Source organism: Hyperoodon ampullatus (assembly GCF_949752795.1).
Source record: "Hyperoodon ampullatus genome assembly, chromosome: X".
Taxonomy (NCBI): Eukaryota; Metazoa; Chordata; class Mammalia; order Artiodactyla; family Ziphiidae; genus Hyperoodon; species Hyperoodon ampullatus.
Genome location: NC_136913.1, coordinates 46,547,430 through 46,566,317, shown reverse-complemented (window position 1 = coordinate 46,566,317; position 18,888 = coordinate 46,547,430). Strand labels below are relative to the sequence as shown.

The following is an 18,888-nucleotide window of genomic DNA, read 5'->3' as shown; positions in this document are numbered from 1 at the left end:
TCAGAATGGGAGAAAATATTTGCAAACAAAGCAACTTACAAAGGATTAATCTCCAAAATACACAAACAGCTCATGCAGCTAAATACCAAAAAAAAAACACAACCAAATCAAAAAATGGGCAGAAGACGTAAATAGACATTTCTGCAAAGAAGACATACAGATAGTCAACAAACACATGAAACGGTGCTCAACATCACGAAGTATTAGAGAAATGCAAATCAAAACTACACTTAGGTATCATCTCACACCAGTCAGAATGGCCATCATCAAAAAATATCTACAAACAATAAATGCTGAAGAGGGTGTGGAGAAAAGGGAACCTTGCACTGTTGGTGGGAATGTAAATTGATACAGCCACTATGGAGAACAGTCTGGAGGTTCCTTAAAAAACTAAAAAATAGAACTAACATATGACCCAGCAATCCCACTACTGGGCATATACCCAGAGAAAAGCCATAACTCAATAAATACATGCACCCCAATGTTCACTGCAGCACTATTTACAATAGCCAGGACATGGAAGCAACCGAAATGTCCATGAACAAAGGAGTGGATAAAGAAGATGTGGTATGTATATACAATGGAATATTACTGAGCCATAAAAAGGAGTAAATTGGGTCACTTATAGAGATATGGATGGACCTAGAGATTGTCATACAGAGTCAAGTCAGTCTGAAGGAGAAAAACAAATATCGTATATTAGTGCATTTATGGGGAATCGAGAAAGATGGTATAGATGATCTTATTTGCAAAGGAGAAATAGAGACACAGATGTAGAAAACAAATGTATTGACACCAAGGGGGGTGTGAGATGAACTGGGAGATTGGGATTGACATATATACAACTATTGATACTATGTATAAAATAGGTAACTAATGAGAACCTAATGTATAGCTCAGGGAACTCTACTCAGTGCTCTGTGGTGACCTAAATGGGAAGGAAATCCAAAAGAGAGGGGATATATGCATACATATAGCTGATTCACTTCGCTGTACAGTAGAAGCTAACACAACATTGTAAAGCAACTATACTACAATAAAAATTAAGTTAAGCGGGCTTCCCTGGTGGCGCAGTGGTTGAGAATCTGCCTGCTAATGCAGGGGACACGGGTTCGAGCCCTGGTCTGGGAAGATGCCACATGCCACCGAGCAACTGGGCCAGTGAGCCACAGCTACTGAGCCTGCACGTCTGGAGCCTGTGCTCTGCAACAAGAGAGGCCGCAACAGTGAGAGGCCCGCGCACCGCGATGAAGAGTGGCCCCCGCTCTCCACAACTAGAGAAAGCTCTCGCACAGAAATGAAGACCCAACACAGCCAAATAAATAAATAAATAAATGCATCAAAAAATTAAGTTAAGAAAATAAATAGGACATCCCTGGTGGCGCAGTTGTTAAGAATCCACCCCATAATGCAGGAGACACGGGTTTGATCCCTGGTCCAGGAAGATCCCACATGCTGCAGAGCAACTGAGGCTGTGCACCATGACTAATGAGCCTGCTCTCTAGAGCCCGTGAGCCACAACTGCTGAGCCCACATGCCACAACTACTGATACCTGCGTGCCTAGAGCCCATGCTCTGCAACAAGAGAAGCCAGTGCAATAAGAAGCCCATGCCCCAAAACGAAGAGTAGCCCCCGACTCGCCGCAACTAGAGAAAGCACAAGCACAGCAACGAAGACCCAACACAGCCAAATAAATAAAATAAATAAAAATATAATTAAAAAAATAAAAATAAAAAATTTTTTAAGTAAATAAAATAAAATGGCACAATTTGAGCATCAAAAAAATCATAATGCTACAAATAATCAGTACTGGAGAGAGAGAACCCTCCTATACAGTTGGTGGGAATGTAAATTGGTGCAGCCACTATGGAAAATAGTACAGAGATTCCTTAAAACACTAAAAATAGAACTATCCTATGATCCAGCAATCCCACTCCTGGGCATGTATCTGGAAAAGACGAAAACTCTAATTCAAAGAGATATATGCACGCCAATGCTTATATCAGCACTACTTACAATAGCCAAGACATGGAAGCAACCCAAGTGCCCATCAACAGACTACTGGCTTAAGAGGTATGGTATTTCTATACATCAGACTTAAAAAATGAAATACTGCCACCGGAACATGGATGGACCTAAAGTATATCACACTAAGTGAAGTAAGTCAGGCAGAGAAAGACAAATATCATATGATCACTTATAGGTGGAATCTAAAAAATAATACAAATGAATCTATTTACAAAACAGAAACAGGGCTTCCCTGGTGAGAAGAATCCACCTGCCAATGCAGGGGACACGGGTTAGAGCCCTGGTCCGGGAAGATCCCACATGCCGCGGAACAACTAAGCCTGTGCACCACAACAACTGAGCCTGTGCTCTAGAGCCCACAAGCCACAACTAATGAAGCCTGCGTGCCTAGAGTCCATGCTCCCCAACAAGAGAAGCCACCGCAATGAGAAACCTGTGCACCGCAATGAAGAGCAGCCCCCACTCACCCAACTAAAGCCTGAACTCAGCAACAAAGATCCAACGCAGCCAAAAATAAATAAAAATAAAAATAAATAAATTTAAAAAAACAGAAACAGACTCACAGACATAGAAAACAAACTTATAATTACCACAGGGGAAAGGGGGGGGAGGAGGGATAAATTAGGAGTATGGGATTAATAGATACACACTACTATATATAAAATAGATAAGTAACAAGGATTTACTGTACAGCACAGAGAACTATATTCAATATCTTGTAATAACCTATAATGGAAAATAATCTGAATAAAAATATAACTGAATCACTTTGCTGTACATGAAACTAAAACAATATTGTAAACCAACCACAGTAAAAAACATTTTTTAATCACAATGGATACATGTTAACTACATAAAAATCCATGAATTCCTAATGATATTAAACAATGAAGGTCTCTAGGAAACCAAATCTCTGAAAATTAATAAATGATAAAAAAGTATTTATCTTTTTGTTTTTTAACGTTAACCCATTTTTTAACTGAAGTATAGTTAACTTACAATATTGTGTTAGTTTCAAGTGTATGGCAAAGCGATTCATTTAACACACATATGTGGAAGTGTATATATATATATAATATACATAATTTTTCAGATTCTTTTCCATTATAGGTTTTTATAAGATATTGAGTATGGTTCCCTGTGCTATACAGTAGGTCCTTGTTGTTTACCTATTTTATATATAGTAGTATGCATACATTAATCCCAAACTCCTAATTTATCTCTCCCTCCCCCCAACCCTGCTATCCCCTTTGGTAACCATAAGTTAGTTTTCTATGTCTGTGAGTCTATTTCTGTTTGTAAATCTTGACTTTCTTTTCATGAAACATATTTCAGGATGAAAAAGATACCTGGTAAGGAAAAGGTCTCCTTTATAAAATAATCCCAGCTAACAAATGCAGAATGAGTGCTAGAATTAGACCACTACTTTCCAACCACTACTGAAATAATGAATTAGACAATTATCTTCAATGGCTGGACAATTATCTTCAACAGGAGAAAGGGTGGTAGGAAATGCTACAATGGAGGTATCAGGCTGAGATCACCTGCAAACACAAATCAATCCCAGCATCAGTTAAAAAGATAAAATGACACATGATGAAATGCAAAAGAAAGTGTGTAACACTGCCTGAAATGATTCTTTCCCTTAAAAAATAATTAAACTGAATCTACTCAAGCCTCTAGCTCTAAATGCCAGTGAACAGGAAACATGGGGAGGGGAAAACACAGTAAAAACCACCTCAAAGAAGCAATCATCTAAATCCATTTGTCAATCAGACAAATGATTTTGTTTCTCCAATAAATCAATGGTCTTTAAAATTGGGGGTGGGGAGGGGTATATAGAGGATTTACAGGAAAGGAGACTCAAGAGAAAAATATCCAGTAGCAATAAGTGGCCTTGGGACATATATTTAACAAAGCTACTGTAAATAGACATTTTTAAGACAATCATGGAAATTTGAATACGGACTGAGCATTAGATAATATAAAGAATTATTATTAATCTTATTAGGTAAATATAATGGCCTAGTGGTTCCTTATATAACGTACCTATGAGTTAGGGATACAGAATGAGTTATTTATCTGTGCAATGACAGCATGGCTGGGATTGCTTTAATATGTCCCAGTGAAAAAGTGGGTGAGGAGAAAAGATGAAGCAAAATTGGCAAAATGGTATTACTTGTTGAAGCTTAGGAATAGAGTCATGCACGGTTTTTGGGTGTGTATGTGTGTTTTACTAGTTTCCACTTTAAATCTATCTGAAAATTTCAATAAAAAAAAAACACAAGCCAATGTGAAAGACTTCCAACTGGCTCCTTCCAAACTCGACAGTTGGAGCAATAGAAGAAATAATGACTGCAATGAATTGAAAGTACTAAATATATAACAAGTTCAATAAAATACAGAAAATGATGACAATAAAATCTTAAGAAATATAAAAACACGTTAGGACACTGCATCGTCACCCCTGACCTCTCCCACACTCTCCGTCTGCCAGCAATGGAGGGTGTGGGCCCCACGCTCCAGCGCCATCCATTTTCAGGGCTAGTTGATTCAGCAGCCGTGTGGCTGACAAGGTCTTGGTGCTCTGGCCTGGTGTCAGGCCTAAGCCTCTGAGGTGGGAGAGCCGAGTTCAGGACATTGGACCACCAAAAACCTCCCGGCTCCATGTAATATGAATCAGCAAGAGCTCTCCTGGAGATCTGTCTCAAAGCTAAGACCCAGCTCCATCCAACAGCCAGCAAACACCAGTGCTGGACGCCCCATGCCAAACAACTAGCAAGACAGGAACACAACCCCAACCATTAGCAGAGAGGGTGCCTAAAATCATACTAAGTTCACAGACACCCTAAAACACACCACCAGACGCAACCCTGCCCACCAAAAAGACAAGATCCAGCTGCCACCACGAGAACAAAGGCACTAGTCCCTTCCAACAGGAAGCCTACACAAGCCACTGAACCAACCTCACCCACTGCGAGCAGACACCAAAAACAACAGGAACTACGAACATGCAGCCTGTGAAAAGGAGACCCCAAACACAGTAAGTTAAGTAAAATGAGGAGACAGAGAAACACACAGCACATGAAAGAGCAAGGTAAAAACCCACCAGACCAAACAAATGAAGAGGAAATAGGCATTCTACCTGAAAAAGAATTCAAGTAATGAGAGTAAAAATAATCCAAAATCTTGGAAATAGAATGGAGAAAATACAAGAAACGTTTAACAAGGACCTAGGAGAACTGAAGAGTAAACAGACAATGATGAACAACACAATAAATGAAATTAAAAATTCTCTAGAAGGAATCAATAGCAGAATAACTGAGGCAGAAGAATGGACAAGTGACCTGGAAGATAAAATAGTGGAAATAACAATGGCAGAGCAGAATATAGAAAAAAGAATGAAAAGAACTGAGGACAGTCTCAGAGACTTCTGGGACAACATTAAACGCACCAACATTTGAATTATAGGGATCCAAGAAGAAGAAGAGAAAACGAAAGGGACTGAGAAAATATTTGAAGAGATTATAGTTGAAAACTTCCCTAATATGGGAAAGGAAAAAGGCAATCAAGTCCAGGAAGCCCGAAGAGTCCCACACAGGATAAATTCAGGAGAAACATGCCAAAACACATATTAATCAAACTATCAAAAATTAAATACTAAGAAAAAATATTCAAAGCAGCAAGGGAAAAGCAACAAATAACATACAAGTTAACCCCCATAAAGTTAACAGCTGATCTTACAGCAGAAATTCTGTAAGCCAGAAGGGACTGGCAGGACATATTTAAAGTGATGATAGGGGAAAAACTACAACCAAGATTACTCTCCCCAGCAAGGATCTCATTTAGATTCAACGGATAAATTAAAACCTTTACAGACAGGCAAAGGTTAAGAGATTTCAGCACCACCAAACCAGCTTTACAACAAATGCTAAAGGAACTTCTCTAGGCAGGAAACACAAAAGAAAAATACATACAAAAACAAACCCAAAACAATGAAGGAAAAGGTAACAGGAACACACATATCAATAATTACCTTAAATGTAAATGGATTAAATGCTCCTGTCAAAAGACAAAGACTGGCTGAGCTGATACAAAAACAAGACCCGTATATATGCTATCTACAAGCGACCCACTTCACACCTAGGGACACATACAGACTGAAACTAGGGGTAGGGAAAAAGATATTCCATACAAATGGAAATCAAATAAAAGCTGGAGGAGCAATTCTTATATCAGACAAAATAGACTTTAAAATAAAGATAACTACAAGAGACAAACGAGGACACTACATAATGATCAAGGGATCAATCCAAAATGATATAACAGTTGTAAATATTTATGTACCCAACATAGGAGCACCTCAATACATAAGGCAAATGCTAAAAACCATAAAAGGGGAAATCGACAGTAACACAATAATAGTAGGGGATTTAACACCCCACTTTCACCAATGGACAGATAATCCAAAATGAAAATAAATAAGGAAACACAAGCTTTAAATGACACATGAAACAAGATGGATTTAATTGATATTTATAGGACATTCAATCCAAAAACAACAGAATATACATTCTTCTCAAGTACTCATGGAACATTCTCCAGGACAGATCATATATTGGGTCACAAATCAAGCCTTGGTAAATTTAAGAAAATTGAAATCGTATCAAGTATCTTTCCTGACCACAATGCTATGAGACTTGATACCAATTACAGGAAAGAATCTGTAAAAATTACAAACACATGGAGGCTAAACAAGACACTACTAAATAACCAAAAGATCACTTAAGACATCAAAGAGGAAATCAAAAAATACCTAGAAACAAATGACAATGAAAACGCAAAGACCCAAAACCCATGGGACGCAGCAAAAGCAGTTCTAAGAGGGAAGTTTATACCAATACAATCCTACCTCAAGAAACAAGAAATATCTGAAATAAACAACCTAAACTTACACCTAAAGCAATTAGAAAAAGAAGGACAAAAAAAACAAACCCCAAAGTTAGCAGAAAGAAAGAAATCATAAAGATCAGATCAGACATAAATGAAAAACAAATGAAGGAAATCATAGCAAAGATCAATAAAAGTAAAAGCTGGTTCTTTAAGAAGATAAACAAAATTGATAAACCATTGGCCAGACTCATCAAGAAAAAAAGGCAGAAGACTCAAATCAATAGAATTAGAAATGAAAATGGAGAAGTAACACTGACACTGAAGAAATACAAAGGATCATGAGAGATTACTACAAGCAACTATATGCCAATAAAATGGACAACCTGGAAGAAATGGACAAATTCTTAGAAAAGCACAACTTTCTGAGACTGAACCAGGAAGAAGTAGAAAATATAAACAGACCAATCACAAGCACTGAAATTGAGACTGTGATTAAAAATCTTCCAACAAACAAAAGCCCAGGACCAGAGGGCTTCACAGGCGAATTTTATCAAACAGTTAGAGAAGAGCTTACACCTATAATTCATCCAAAACATAGCAGAGGGAGTAACACTCCCAAACCAAACAAAGATGTCACAAAAAATGAAAACTACAGGCCAATATCACTAATGAACATAGATGCAAAAATCCTCAACAAAATACTAGCAAAAGAATCCAACAGCACATTAAAAGAATCAGACACCATAATCAAGTGGGGTTTATCCCAGGAATGCAAGGATTCTTAAATATACACAAATCAATCAATGTGATACACCATACATACCAACTGAAGGATAAAAACCATATGATCATCTCAATAGATGAAGAAAAAGCTTTTGAGAAAATTCAACACCCATTTATTATAAAAAGCCTTCAGAAAGTAGGCATAAAGGGAACGTACCTCAACATAATAAAGGCCATATAATACAAACCCACAGCCAATATCGTTCTCAATGGTGAAAAACTGAAACCATTTCCTCTAAGATCAGAAACAAGACAAGGTTGTCCACACTCACCACTATTATCCAGCATAGATTTGGAAGTTTTAGCCACAGCAATCATAGAAGAAAAAGAAATAAAAGGAATCCAAATCAGAAAACAAGTAGTAAAGCTGTCACTGTTTGCAGATGACATGATACTATACATAGAGAATCCTAAAGATGCTACCAGAAAACTGCTAAAGCTAATCAATGAATTTGGTAAAGCAGCAGGTTACAAAACTAATGCACAGAAACTCTTGCATTTCTATACACTAATGATGAAAAATCTGAAAGAGAAATTAAGGAAACACTCCCATTTACCACTGCAACAAAAAGAATAAAATATCTAGCAATAAACCTACCTAAGGAGACAAAAGACATGCAGAAAACTATAAGACACTGGTGAAACAAATTAAAGACGATACAGACAGATGGAGAGATATACCATGTTTCTGGATTGGAAGAATCAACATTGTGAAACCGATTATACTACCCAAAGCAATCTATAGAATCAATGAAATCCCTATCAAACTACCAATGGCATTTTTCACAGAACTAGAACAAAAAATTTCACAATTTGTATGGAAACACAAAAGACCTCGAATAGACAAAGCAAGCTTGAGAAAGAAAAACAGAGCTGGAGAAGTCGGCTCCCTGACTTCAGAGTATACTACAAAGATACAGTAATCAAGACAGTATGGTACTGGCACAAAAACAGAAATATAGATCAATGGAACAGGATAGAAAGCCCACACATAAACCCACACACATATGGTCACCTCATTTTTGATAAAGGAGGCAAGAATATACCATGGAGAGAAGACACCCTCTTCAGTAAGTGGTGCTGGGAAAACTGGACAGCTACATGTGAAAGAATGGAATTAGAATACTCCCTAGCACCATATACAAAAATAAACTCAAAATGGATTAAAGACCTAAATGTAAGGCCAGACACTATAAAACTCTTAGAGGAAAACACAGGCAGAACACTCTATGACATAAATCACAGCAAGATCCTTTCTGACCCACCTCCTAGAGAAATGGAAATAAAAACAAAAATAAACAAATACGACCTAATGAAACTTAAAAGCTTTTGCACAGCAAAGGAAACCATAAACAAGAAGAAAAGACAATCCTCAGAATGGGAGCAAATATTTGCAAACGAAGCAACTGACAAAAGATTAATCTCCAAAATATACAAGCAGCTCATGCAGCTCAATATCAAAAAAACAAACAAGCCAATCCAAAAATGGGTGGAAAACCTAAATAGACATTTCTCCAAAGAAGATATACAGATTGCCAACAAACACATGAAAGGATGCTCAACATTACTAATCATTAGAGAAATGCAAATCAAAACTCCAGTGAGGTATCACCTCACACCAGTCAGAATGGCCATCATCAAAAAACCTACAAACAATAAATGCTGGAGAGGGTGTGGAGAAAAGGGAGCCCTCTTGCAGTGTTGGTGGGAATGTAAATTGATACAGCCACTATGGAGAACAGTATGGATGTTCCTTAAGAAACTAAAACTAGAACTACCATATGACCCAATCCCACTACTGGGCATGTACCCTGAGAAAACCATAATTCAAAAAGAGTCATGTACCACAACGTTCATTGCAGGTCTATTTACAATAGCCAGGACATGGAAGCAACCTAAGTGTCCATCATTGGATGAATGGATAAAGAAGATGTGGCACATATATACAATGGAATATTACTCAGCCATAAAAAGAAACGATATTGAGTTATTTGTAGTGAGGTGGATGGACGTAGCATCTGTCATACAGAGTGAAGTAAGTCAGAAAGAAAAAACAAATACCGTATGCTAATACATGTATATGGAATCTAAAAAAAAATGGTTCTCATGAACCTAGGGGCAGGACAGGAATAAAGACGCAGAAGTACAGAATAGACCTGATGACACGGGGAGGGGGAAGGGTAAGCTGGGACGAAGTGAGAGAGCAGCACTGACATATATACACTACCAAATGTAAAACAGATAGATAGTGGGAAGCAGCTGCATAGCACAGGGAGATCAGCTTGCAGTTTTGTGACAGCCTAGAGGGGTGGGATAGGGAAGGTGGGAGGGAGATGCAAGCGGGAACAGATATGTTGATATATGTATACATATAGCTGATTCACTTTGTTATACAGCAGAAACGCACCAACATTGTAAAGCAATTATACTCCAATAAAGATGTTAAAAAACACACACACACATTATGTTGGCTGATGGTTTTAAATACCAAGTATAAAATAGTTGTGGGGAAAAAATTAATTTGAAAATGGAGTAGGTAGGTATTAGATATTAGGGAATTATTGTTAATTTTTCTTAGTGAGATAATGGCAATTAAATTATTTACAAAATGTTCCTATTATTAGGAGATGAACCCTGAGATATTTATGGGGAAAGTGCCATATGTGCTCTTCAAACTGATCTATTAAAGTGGTATCTCAATCATAATGCCAAGAAGGATTTTTGTGAAAATTGACAAGCTGATTCTACAATGTATATTGGAATTCAAAAGGCCAAGAATAGGGCTTCCCTGGTGGCGCAGCGGTGGAGAGTCTGCCTGCCGATGCAGGGGACACGGGTTCGTGCCCCGGTCCGGGAAGATCCCACATGCTGCGAAGCGGCTAGGCCCGTGAGCCTTGGCCGCTGAGCCTGCGCGTCCGGAGCCTGTGCTCTGCAACGGGAGAGGCCACAACAGTGAGAGGCCCACATACCGAAAAAAAAAAAAAAAAAAGGCCAAGAACAACCAAAGCATTATTGAAGAAAAAGAGCTAAACTGTAGGACATACTGACCATAAATAAGATACATTATATGGTTACATTAATTATGACAGTGGTACTCATACAAGAATAGAGAAACCAAAATGAACAGAATCCAGAAACAAACCCTCATATATAACCTAACCATTTGATTTATGAAAAAGATGATGACACTATAGGAGGGAAAGGATGATCTTTTCAATAAGTGGTATTGGATTGACTGTATGTCTGTTTCAACAACAACAACAAAACAGTGGGCCTTTACCCATATCCATAACTCATACTGGCAACATACAATAAAATGAATATCAAATGAATTGGAAATATAAATGAGATTAAACAATAACCCCACAACTAAACAATAACCCCATCTTCATGACCTTGGGAAAGGCAAAGATTTCTTAACCAGGACAAACAAGCACTACTCATGAAGGGGAAAATTTATAAATTGAACAATATTAAAATTGAGATACAGGCATATCTTGTTTTAGTGCACTTCACAGATATTGCATTTTTTTACAAATTAAAGGTTTGTGGCAACCCTGTGTTGTCAGATGACGGTTAACTTTTTTTAGTAATAAAGTATCTTTTAATTAAGGTATGTACATTGTTTTTTAGACAATGCTATTGCACACTTACTATACTACAGCATAGTGTAAAATTAACTTTTATATGTACTTGGGAACCAAAAATTTCATATGACTTGCCTTATTGTGATATTCACTTTATTGCAATGGTCTAGAACCAAACCAAGGTGTGCCTGTATTCAGTTCATCAAAAGAAACAATAAATGCTGGAGAGGGTGTGGAGAAAAGGGAACACTCTTGCACTGCTGGTGGGAATGTGAATTGGTACAGCCACTATGGAGAACAGTATGGAGGTTCCTTAAAAAACTAAAAATAGAACTACCATATAATCCAGCAATCCCACTACTAGGCATATACCCTGAGAAAACCATAATTCAAAAAGAGACATGTACCAAAATGTTCACTGCAGCTCTATTCACAATAGCCCAGAGCTGGAAACAACCTAAGTGTCCATCATCGGATGAATGGATAAAGAAGATGTGGCACATATATACAATGGAATATTACTCAGCCATAAAAAGAAACGAAACTGAGCTATTTGTAATGAGGTGGATAGACCTAGAGTCTGTCATACAGAGTGAAGTAAGTCAGAAAGAGAAAGACAAATACCGTATGCTAACACATATATATGGAATTAAAAAAAAAATGTCATGAAGAACCTAGGGGTAAAACGGGAATAAAGACACAGACCTACTTGAGAATGGACTTGAGGATATGGGGAGGGGGAAGGGTAAGCTGTGACAAAACGAAAGAGAGGCATGGACATATATACACTACCAAACTTAAGGGAGACAGATAGTGGGAAGCAGCCGCAGAGCACAGGGAGATCAGCTCGGTGCTTTGTGACTGCCTGGAGGGGTGGGATGGGGAGGGTGGGAGGGAGGGAGATGCATGAGGGAAGGGATGTGTGAACAGATGTATATGTATGACTGATTCACTTTGTTATAAAGCAGAAACTAATAAAAAAAAAGACACCATTAAGAGACTGAAAATGCAAGCAACTGAGATTTGCAAATAAATAGATCTAACAAGTAGTCACATCCTTAATTTAGAAAGATCTCCTACAAATCAATAAGAAAAGGATAGTCAAAGAGAAAAGTGGTCAAAAGACTTGAACAGGCACCTCAAAAAAAAGATACCCAGGCCAACAAACATGAAAAGGCAAACATTTATCACCAGAGATATGCAAATTAAAACCACAACGAGGTACCATTAATAACCACTAGAATGGCTACTTTTTTTTTTCTTAGAAAGACAACACAATGACAAGTGTTGGCAATATTCTAGAGCAAATGGAACTCTTAAAATTTTCTATTAGGAGTTTTTTAGTACAACCAATTTGGAAAACCAATTGGCAGTATCTACTAAACCTCATCTTATCCATAACCTGTGATTCATCAATTCTACTCTTAGGTGTATGCTCAACAGAAAGCTGTGCATATTATCACCAAAAGACATGTCCTAGAATGTTTACAGTACTATTTGCAGGCCAAAGGTGTAAAAAACCAAAATGCCCATCAATTGTGGTATATTCACACAATGGAATACACAGCAATAAGAATGAAGGAATTACTACTACGTCCAATAACTTGGATCAATCTCAAAAACAAAATCTTAAGCCAAAGAAGTCAAACACCAAAAAATACATACTATACTATTATATTTTTATAGAGTCCAAAAACAGGCAAAATTATTATACAGTGATAGAAGCCAAGATGTGATTAATTTGGAGTTTAGTTTGTGACTGGTAGGGAATACATTCAAGGGATTTCAAATACTGATCATTTTCTATTTTTTTAAAATGAAGTATAGTTGACTTACAATATTATATTAGTTTCAGGTGTACAGCACAGTGATACTATTTTTATAGATTATACTGCATTAAAAATTATTACAAGATTATGGCTATAATTCCCTGTGCTATACAACATATCCTCCTTGCTTATCTATTTTATACATAGTAGTTTGTATCTGTTAATCCCATACCTGTACTTTGCCCCTCTCCCTTCTGTTAACCACTAGTTTGTTTTCTATATCTCTGAGTCTGTTTCTGTTTGGCTATATACATTCATTTGTATTATTTTTTAGATTCCACATATAAGTGATACCATAATGTATTCATCTTTTTGTCTCACTTATTTCACTAAGCATAATATTCTCCAGGTCCATACACATTGCTGCAAATGGCAGAATTTCATTCTTTTTTATGGCTGGGTAATATTCCATTGTATATATACACCACATCTTTATCCATTCACCTGTTGATGGATACTTGAGTTGCTTCCATATCCTGGCTATTGTAATTAGTGGTGCTATGGACACTGGGGTGCATGCATCTTTTCGAACTAGTGTTTTCATTTTTTCTGGATATATACCCAAGAGTGGAATTGATAGATCATATGGTAGGTTACACAGGGGTGAAAATGCTTTGAGCTGTACACTTATATGTGCACCTTTCTGCATGTATTTAAGTTTACTTAAAAATAATGCCTGCAAATCTCAAATGGTTCAGCCAAAATAGATCAAAAAATAGATAAAACATTATACTTCAATTTTTAAAAATTGGATGGATGAATAGATAGTGAGCAAGTCAGTGAATAAGTGAGCTAATATGGCAAAAGTTAACAACTGTTGAATCTAGGTTCAGGGTATAAAAGTATTCATTGTACTCTTCTTTCAACTTATGCTTGTTTAAATATTTTATTAAAACATATTCAAGTAAAAAAAGTAATCACACCTCTCAGTTCTTAATATTTATAACTAGGAAGTAAATCAAGCACCTGATATAATCTGACTTGTGAAAGGAAACTTACAAAATGAAATTTTTATACCCAGACTATTTCTAATAAAATAAAGTATTCTGTGTATTTTCTATTTCTCATTAATGAAAAGAGACAGAGAAAGAGAGGACCAGGCCAGGACTGAGTGTCTGACAGACTTTAACTCCATTAACTCCACTACCAAGTTACTATCCACCTGAGTCCTGGTTTTATTAGTTAGCAAATTACTAACTTGGTTTTATTAGTTAGCAAGTTACTATCCACCTCAGTCTTGGTTTTATCATCAGGAAAATGACAATGATGATACTGACTTTAGAGAGTGGTTTTGAACATTAACTAGGGAGCCACTAAATTCATTTCAATTGACCATACAAAACATTTATGGGCAACGTATTATGAACACGCAGTGATAAGAGCAGTGAGAGAGGAAAGTAAGTATGCTGTAGGACAGCACACAATGCACCACAAATAAACAGACTGAGGAAGAGGTGAGGATAGAGACAGAGATACGGCTTCCTAGAGGGGCTGGTAACTGACAATTCACTTAAATGGTAGCAAGAAGCTAGCCAAGCAGAAGAGAATATGGGGAATTTACATGGACAGATTAGATCATCTGAGTATGCAGAGTGGTTCAATAATGCTATGCAGTAGAGTGACCACAAGCAGAAGGGAGCAGAGGGAATGTTGGAAGCAGAGTGACCAACAAATGCAGAGACACTGTCATAGATATACCCTATTTTTCCACTAATAACTGTATAGTTTGTGCTCTCTCTTCCTTTAGGTTTCTGCTCAAATGTCACGATACCAGGGAGGCCTTCCTGACCATCCTATCTAACATAGTACAGCCTCCCCATCACAACCTATTATATATTTATTATATATTCACTTATTGTCTCTCGAGTAGTTTAAAGGACTTGTTCTTGTTTTTACTTTCCACTGTTGTATACTCAGTGCTTAAAACACTGTCTGGCATATAAAAGCTATTCAATAAAAAAACTCTTGAATGAATGGATGGATGGATGCACACGCAGTGGGTTAAAGCCAGTGTGATATTTAAATGCTGTGTAATTATGATTTGAATAGAGAATAAATAGACATCAGCAATACCCTTTGAAAAAGTTCCTAAGTGTTTTGGTGTCATGAAACCTCAGTCTCCTCATTAAAGAACTGAAAATTATACCTGGCCTAGAAAAAAGAATCATCTCTTATTTTGGCAAGTCTAACACATTAGCTACAGGAGGAAGAGGGAATAAGTTGCTTGTTCAAGGAGATCTCTGGTTACATTCCTCTTTAGAGCCTGAAAGATCCTTGACACTCATTATAAATTTAATGATCATTTCCTCTCCCTTGGGTAAAGAATTGAAATAATAAATTGTGATAATTAATGAATATTCTCGCAAGACAAATTACACATGATAAATGGAGCAGAAAAATACATTTCACATTGCAACAAATGTAAAAAAAAGACAAAGTTCATATTGCACCAAATAGATAATACATGTGAAGCTCCTAGAAAAAAATCTTTGCCTCAAAATTCTGCCAACTTGCTCTTCAGTGTTGCTACTGGACACCAGAAAAAGATTTACATAATAAACCGAACTCATATGAAACGATAAATTTGTGATTGGATGTCATATCTGTCAACCATTTCTGCTCTGTGAGAAATTCTAAAGGGGATGGGAAAGCTTCCACCCTCTAAAGCTGACACCAAATTATAGGCAAAATCCACTATGTTTGCCACTCTAAAAACTTGGGGATTCAATTGTATACCAAAATGTTTTTTTAATGTCATGAGTGGAGAGCTGAAACCAGTGCAATACCTGATATGTGACTTCGTTTTGGGTAAAAAATAAATAAATAAAAGGACATAATTTGAACAAGTTCCTACGTCTCTGAGAGCTCTAAAATTTCTGCTCCTTTTCTTATTTTTAAAAAGAACAAAAAACAGCCTCGCCCTTGAAATTGAAGTCATATCTGATTTCAGAAAGTATATAATTCACCGGCCTCTGCAGGAGTGGGACCGAAGAGATCAGAAGTCTTCAGGGGGAGTAAAATACTGGGGTCGAAAGTAAAAAGAAGGAAGAATGTAGGTTTAGCGTGGGGGAAGGATGTAGCAAAAGTTCTGAGGCTAAGAGGGGGGCGGGGTGGAAGGTGGGAGTAAGAGGTAGGAAAGAAATCGGTGGTAGAGGGAATGACCCAAACTCAGAAAGATTGTTTAGAGGATTCGGGATAAAGAGGGGAAGTGAAGAATAATCAGGGATAAAAGGACCACGAGAGTCAGAAGGGGGAGGGGATGACGGCCAGCCATCTCCCGAGGCGAAGGAGAGAGGAGAGAGTGAGCGATCGGAACCACAAGCGTCAGAAACATCCTTCAATGTACCCTGGGGATGAATTCTTTCCACCTCGTGTTGAAGCAAGGAGGAAACCGTCCCTGAGGTGTCTGCGGACTCACTTGTGAAAATTACCAGTCCCTTTCTTTACACTCACCTTGATGAAGAACGCCGCGACACGACGATGGCGTGACCGGAAGTGCTATTTTCTTTTGTTTGGAGGAAGCTTTAGCCCGGGCCGCCACACCATCCCCCCGCCTTCACTCCAGACAACTTCCTGTGCCTCTCTAGCAAGCTCTTGAAATACTGTATCTCGGTGGCTCTCTCACCAGATGGGAACCCGGATAGTGACGTAAAATGTCTGGAAGAGGGAATCGGTAACTTTTTACAAATCCTAGCCCTAGTCATCCCAGGAACTGCAGCATCTCCGCCAAACTCTACGTGTCCAATTTGTTACCTCGCCTTCCTGATTCTGACTTTCAAATACCTCCCTTACCTTTAGTCCCTTAACTCTCGGATGTCTACAGTTACGTATTTACGATACTGATTTACTGCTTCCTGGCATTAAAAAAATAATAATAATAAATTCATGTTTATTAGTGGCATACTTCGATTTCAAGATTTTTAAAACTTCTTAATCTGAATCATTTTTGTCTTGGAATGGTATCCAGAGAGTTACGTGCCATACTCAAATTTCCAAATAAATAAAAGTGAACCCATTTAGAAAGCGTTCTTGTATACTTGTATACTCCCTCCGAAAATGAAGACAATGTTAATTTGACAAAAAGTTTCAATAATAAGAATAATCCTTACTCTGGTTAAAAGTTCAATATTGAGTTAACTATTGTCATTACCTCCAGAAAGCTCTTCTGGGCCCAAAATCTGTACCCCAGGCCTCCTCTTTTGTGGTTATTTTCAATAAATCCACGAGTGTACCAAACATTATTCTATACCCAGAGGCATCGCACTAGAAGCCCACAGCCTAGGGGCTAAAGGCGAGATTTAAACACATAAGAGTATAGCATAAAATAGGTGATTATAAATGTTTGTGGAATGAGTAAATGACCAAAATGTCAAGGCAATGACGGGGGCTGGCACAAGGTCCTTACTTTTGCTAGTATTTGTATAGTTCATTTCAACATTTGACTCATATTTTGTCATTCAGCCAACAGATTTTGAACAACCACTCAGTGTAAGGTTCTGCTCCTGATGTTGTCCATATAAAGAAGAATAAGACATAGTCCTGGATTTCAAGACCCTCCAACCAGTGGGGGAAATGAACACATAAACAACTAGCAGCACTATAACGTGACAATAATAATTGGTAAAGAGAAGACAGTGTTGCAACTATGGCTATCCAATTGACTGGTGAATACTAAAAACCTAAAATAGACCTTATCTCCTAGAAGGTGCTCAATAAAGACTGGTTTCATGTTGAATAAATGATTGAATGGATGAATGAAAAGGAAGAATGACAGTGGATTTGAAGTGTGGTGTGAAAGAAGCAGTGATGAGGGATGAAGCCTGCATGTAAGAAGAGGCCAGACAAAGAAGGAGCTTGCATTCCATGTTACGGAGTTGGAGCTTATTATGAAGAAAACAGAAAGCCAAAAATGAATTTTAAGCAAGAAAGCATCTAGTCAAGATGGTTTTCTGGGGACTCTAGTCTGCTATCTTCTCCATCTGCTGGCTTTCCACATAAAGTCTCTATCTCTTGCCTCAACAACAACAACAACAAAAAGCATGTAGTAATGTTTCAAACCAAAATATAGAAAATGGGTTGTACCAGTGCAACCTGGAGGCAGAGAGTTTGGTTTAGAGGCTATTGTGGTAATTGATGACCAAATACAGAAAATGAGGGGTTTACGCTATTAAGAATTAATTGTATTTGGAACTGGCTGGAAAAAAGAGTCAGTGGATTATCAGAAATCCAGAGGCAGTTAAACCTGAGCATTTTCCTTGATGCCCTCCACAATCAAAATTTTGATTATTTCATGCAACAAATATTTATTGAGCTGTTTAATATGCACCAGGCCCTGAGGATAGAACCATGACCAAAATGGACAAAAATTTCTGCCCTCACAGAACTTACATTCTTGTTTCACGGATAATAAAATATTTAAGAAAACACATGCTAAGTGGTGACAAGCGCTACATAGAAATAAACCAGGTAAATGGGATAGCAATGTACTATGGGGGTTACACTATGTGGGGGACAGGAAGAGGGTTGCCATTATAGAAGAGCTCACTGAACATTTATAAACTTTATCCACTTCTCTCAGTAACCAGGGTCACTATCTTAGTTCAGACCTTCTATATTACTCCCCAAATGCCAACGATGGTATACAAAAGCCTTGGTTGTCTAACTCTGTCTCTTTCTCTCATCCCATCTCTCATCACTCAACCTCTCCCACCCTAAATCCAAGTCTTACACAACTGTTTATAATTTGGAAAGTGCACCAAGATCTCAA

At 37.6% G+C, this 18,888-nt stretch overlaps 1 protein-coding gene across 1 annotated transcript in view; it reads right to left on the bottom strand.

The window, feature by feature from the left end:
* Positions 1-16,614, bottom strand: part of MAGED1 (MAGE family member D1) — a 74,936-nt gene extending 58,322 nt beyond the window's left edge. Inside the window, exon 1 of the mRNA XM_079727451.1 lies at positions 16,575-16,614. The gene's annotated coding sequence lies outside the window, so the exon portion shown is untranslated. The remainder of the gene's footprint in view (positions 1-16,574) is intronic.
* Positions 16,615-18,888: the final 2,274 nt, after the last annotated feature.